This window comes from Macrotis lagotis, chromosome 3 (genome assembly GCF_037893015.1).
Source record: "Macrotis lagotis isolate mMagLag1 chromosome 3, bilby.v1.9.chrom.fasta, whole genome shotgun sequence".
NCBI classification, from domain to species: Eukaryota; Metazoa; Chordata; class Mammalia; order Peramelemorphia; family Peramelidae; genus Macrotis; species Macrotis lagotis.
The window spans coordinates 266134323-266139046 of record NC_133660.1 but is presented as its reverse complement, the minus strand read 5'-3'; positions in this window follow the sequence as shown (position 1 = coordinate 266139046).

The following is a 4724-nucleotide window of genomic DNA, read 5'->3' as shown; positions in this document are numbered from 1 at the left end:
TCCTAACTGTTGTCTTGCCATTTAATGGCTCTCAAGAGAGAATAAAATTGGCAGTGTTGTGCAACATTGCCTCACTTATATTCAGTTCATAAACAAGTCAAACTTTCTCTGTGTGATGTCATTGATCTTCTTTTGAAAATGAACAAACAACAGTAACAGTAGTTATTTCTGTGCTGTCTCTTCCTTGGGAATATGAATTTCATACTTTTGCTTTTCTTTGTTCCAAAAGGTTCCACTAGTTTTTAAGCTCCTCATAAATACTTAAAAAGTGTTTATTGATTGATACCCCAATGATTGATAGCCAGAGCTGATTGAAGTAGAATGGACTGGAGTTGAAGAAGCCCCACTTATTTTACCAACATAGAGTCTACCTGCTTGCAATGGAAGAAAATTGATATTAATGCTTATGCTATTATCTGTATCACCTAAACACATACACATCTTCTAACACTTCTGTCCATTTGTATCTCAGGAATAGAACATTTTCCATCAGCCCTTGGCGACAGAATTCATCCCTAATTTCTTGTTACTGCTTCCTGGACCTGTGTGAGAGTGGTGGGCATCCTTCCTTTCTCCAAGTAGGAAGACTCAACATGACTATGTTCTCTATTGATGGACTTAATTTTCCTTTAAGATGAAAAATAATATATCCCAACTTTAGAACTGGGTGTTGACTTAGAGGGCTTTGTAATAAATCACTCTCATGTTACAAATGAAGAAACTGAGAATGAGAGGCATGGAATGACTTAAGTGCTCAAAGTCACACAGATACTAGATGTGTGAGGAAGGATTTGAAACCATATGCTATATAGAGTGGTAGGCCAGGAGTTAGGAAGACCTGAGTCCAAATACCCATACAATACTCACTAGTGATGTGACCCTAGGAAAATTGCTTAATCTGTTTGCCTTAATCCACTGAATAAAAAAAAATGACAAATCACTCAAGAATCATTACCCAAAAAATCCCATGGACAATGTTTTATCTTTGCAAAGAAAATTCCAACTCATGTTACAGAGAGTGAAGGGGAAAGTGGGTTTAGGGACTAGGCTTATTTAAAGGTGTGCATCAATTCCAGAGGACTCACTCTGGAGGAAGGTTGTAATAAGGAGAAATCAATTCTCCCAATATGTGTTCATTTCTGTGTTGTGCAAATACTATGATGTACCCTGGCAGAGAAGCCTTAGACAATAGCCAAGCCCCCTAGGCAGCCCAAGCTGGCCAATTTGTACTTAATCAGCTGTTTGTCACTGCTTGGCAAAGGCTATCTGTTATATTATGTATTTATTTTTCTTTGGTTGGACCCACTATAAAGAAATCTTTATAAGAGCAAAAGGATGCTGACCTCTTTCAGTTAAAGAGTTCTCACAAGGCGAGCAACTAGATGGTGCCATGGATAAAACATTGGCCATGAAGTCAGGAAGACAGGAGTTACAATCCAGCCTCAGACACTTGCTACTTAGGAGCTGTATGACCTTGGGTAAGTCACTTAATCCTGACTGCTTCATATCCAGGGCTTCCTCCAGTCATCCTGTTTCATATCTGGCTACTGGACCCAGATGACTCTGGAGGAGAAAGTGAGGTTGGTGATTTCACACAATCGCCCTTCACTTAAATTCAATTCATGTGCTTGTCATGGCATTACCTCTCTGATGTCATAGTCTTTCTTGAAAATGAAAAACAAAACATCTCAAAAGGCTGCACGACCAGGCTGTTGAACTGGACTGCTCTTGGTGTCCAACATGCTTTATCAGTGAAGAACACCTTATCCTCCTTTAGTTCTTTTCTTCTCTGCCTTTTTAGGTTCTTGACATTTTCAAGCAATAGTAATAGCCTCAGAAGCACAAGATTCTGCAAGAAATTCATTTCCTCCAAAGTTTTTTTCCTGTGAACCATGAGGAAAACAGATTTGATTTCGTTTGGGGAATCACTGTAGAATTCACCCCACATCAAAGCAGCAATTCTTCTTTTACTTCTTTTTTGCTTAAGCTTGGTGACACCTGGATTATTTTCAAAGTATTCCGGGAGATATCTGCAGATACTTTGTTCCATATATAATTTATCTAGGTGCTGATGAATGATCCCAACTATATGAAAAAAAGAAACAACAAATAACAAGCAACATGATCAACATCCAACGTAAACAAATCTGATAGCAAATTTAAATTAGCCAATCAGTAAAATACTAATCAGTGAACTGAAAAGTGTCTTTCTCAGAATAATGTTTTTAAATGAATAAAAATATATACATAGGGTTACAAAGGAGAAAAAGTATAGTGAAATACCATTCTTACAATTTTTTTAATGTTCCCCTGCCCACTCCACCCCAAGGTTATAAACTTAAGGTCAAGAATTCCTCCCTTACTACCACTGCATGTATCTGGAAAATCAAATAAACTATTTTATAGACATATATGTCTAAAAAATATAGTAAAGTATATAAATAAAATTAATGAATATATATGAATATATAATATAAATAAAATAATAATAATTACATTTATGTGTATATAAAATCATTCCTCCCTTAGAGAATTAGAAGACAGATATTCAGTGACTTATCTGTGGTCACATAACTAGCATGAGTAGTATGAGACAGAAGGAGGACTTAAATGCAAATTTTCCTGAATCCAAGGTCACTTCCACATACACTCAGCTGTGTTGTTTCTCATCTTGCAGATAGCAAAACTGATGAAATAATTTTTCAAATTATATTGATCTAATCTGGTCTCACCTTCAATGATCTACTTTGAAAACATATGTACCTTATTCTAGACAGCCTCCAATTTATTGCTTTCTCTCTCATCCTGTCCAAATGTTTACCATATTGCAACAGGTTATCACATAGAAACATGGAATAACTCCCTCAAACACAATTGAAAGTACATGACATATTCTGATAATCCTTAATGTCACTGTTGAATGATAACTTTTCTTGAAAATTATTTACTTTTTTTTGTAAGGCAGTGGGGCTAAGTGATTTGCCCAAGATCACACAATTAAGTCATTATTAAGTGTCAAAGGTCATATTTGAACTCAGTATCTCCTGACTCCAGGGCCAGTGCTCTATTCACTGTGCCACCTAGCTGCCCCCAGAAAATTATTTACTTTGAACCAAGTTTTGCTAGGGTTTTTTGTTAGGTGAATAAATATAATTATTTATAATTGAATATTTTTTTAAATGTTTGATTTAAAAAGACATTGAAATCTCCAGGGTAACCAACCTAATACAGTGGTGCTACAAATATATCACAGCATCTGTGAGTGTGTGAAGTCAAAATTACTTTCATAATAATAGTAAGACATTTTATTTCTAATGTGGTTATCAGATTAAATTCATAAAACAAAAACCATTGGGGTAGTATCCTTAAGATTTTTAGGAGTGTAAAAGGATCCTGTGACAAAAATGTTTGAGAACCCCAACCCAAATTAGATCAGCTATTCATTCTTATGCTTTAGAGTAGGATTCAGAAGACCCTGATTTCTAGTTTAGAGTCTCATTGAAATTTCACTGGTACTTAGATTCAGTGAAATGTTGCTGATACTTAGATAAGAGAATTGAGTAATTAATTTACTTTCCTTTTGGGGGGTCTCAAAAAAGAATATCTCTATGATAAGTAGTTCAGAAAAATTGTGACTAGTTATTACTCAGTACTTTCCTGGTCCTTTTCAATATTGGCCTAGCATTAGTTTAATTTCTTCTTTGCCAAACCACATACTCTTTACTGTCCCTGTTACATGCTCAGTATGACAGCCATCTTTCTCTAATCCAACTCCAATATGATTTCCCCAATCATTTGTCATACTATTAATATTCAGACTGCTCTTCAATTCTTTCCCTGTGCTTTATATATTCCCTGACACTGCTAGCTTTATCTTTGTCTCTGCCTCTATTTCTGTCTTTTCCTCTATATATCTCTCTGTCTCACTGTCTTTCTGTCTCACTGTCTTTCTGTCTCACTGTCTTTCTATGTCTCTGTCTCTCTCTGTCTCTCTGTCTCTCTGTCTCTCTCTCTCTCTCTCTCTCTCTCTCTCTCTCTTTCTCTCCCTCCCTCCCTCAACTCTCTCCCTCTCCTTTATAATAAAACCAAAAGATGTCCATCTGTTGAATAAGCTATCATTCTCAAAATGTAAAGAATTTTCCAATCACAGAAGCTCAGGCAGAGGTTACATAATACTTTCCCCCAGAAGACTTGTTACTCAGTTGTGTCCAACTCTTTGTGACCAATAGACCATAGCATGCCAATTCTGTCCATGGGTTTTTCTTGACAAAGATGCTAGTGTGATTCACCATTTCCTTCTCCAGTGACTTAAGGCAAACAGAAGTAAAGTGAAATATTTGAGGCCATGTTTAAACTCAAGACTTTTAGTTTCCATACTTAGCACTCTATGCACTGAATCATCTAATTTCCTCTCTACCAGAAAACTATAGAAAGGATTACTGCAAAAGATACTATATCACCTCAAAAGAAATTTCTAAGGATTCACATAATCTGAGGAAAATGTTGAGCACACGTAGTGTGATTGCACCTGATGTGAGTGCAATGAATGACCCTAAAGCACCACTCCAAGTACTTGGCTATTCTGAAATTTCCTTCCTGCACAAGGGTGACTTCTAAATCTATATTTCCACTGATGATCTCTTATTTTTGTACAAGATACCAAGAAAATATCTGTTTGCACTTTCTTTGGGGGAATGTTGAGATGTTAAGAAGATATTCTTAAC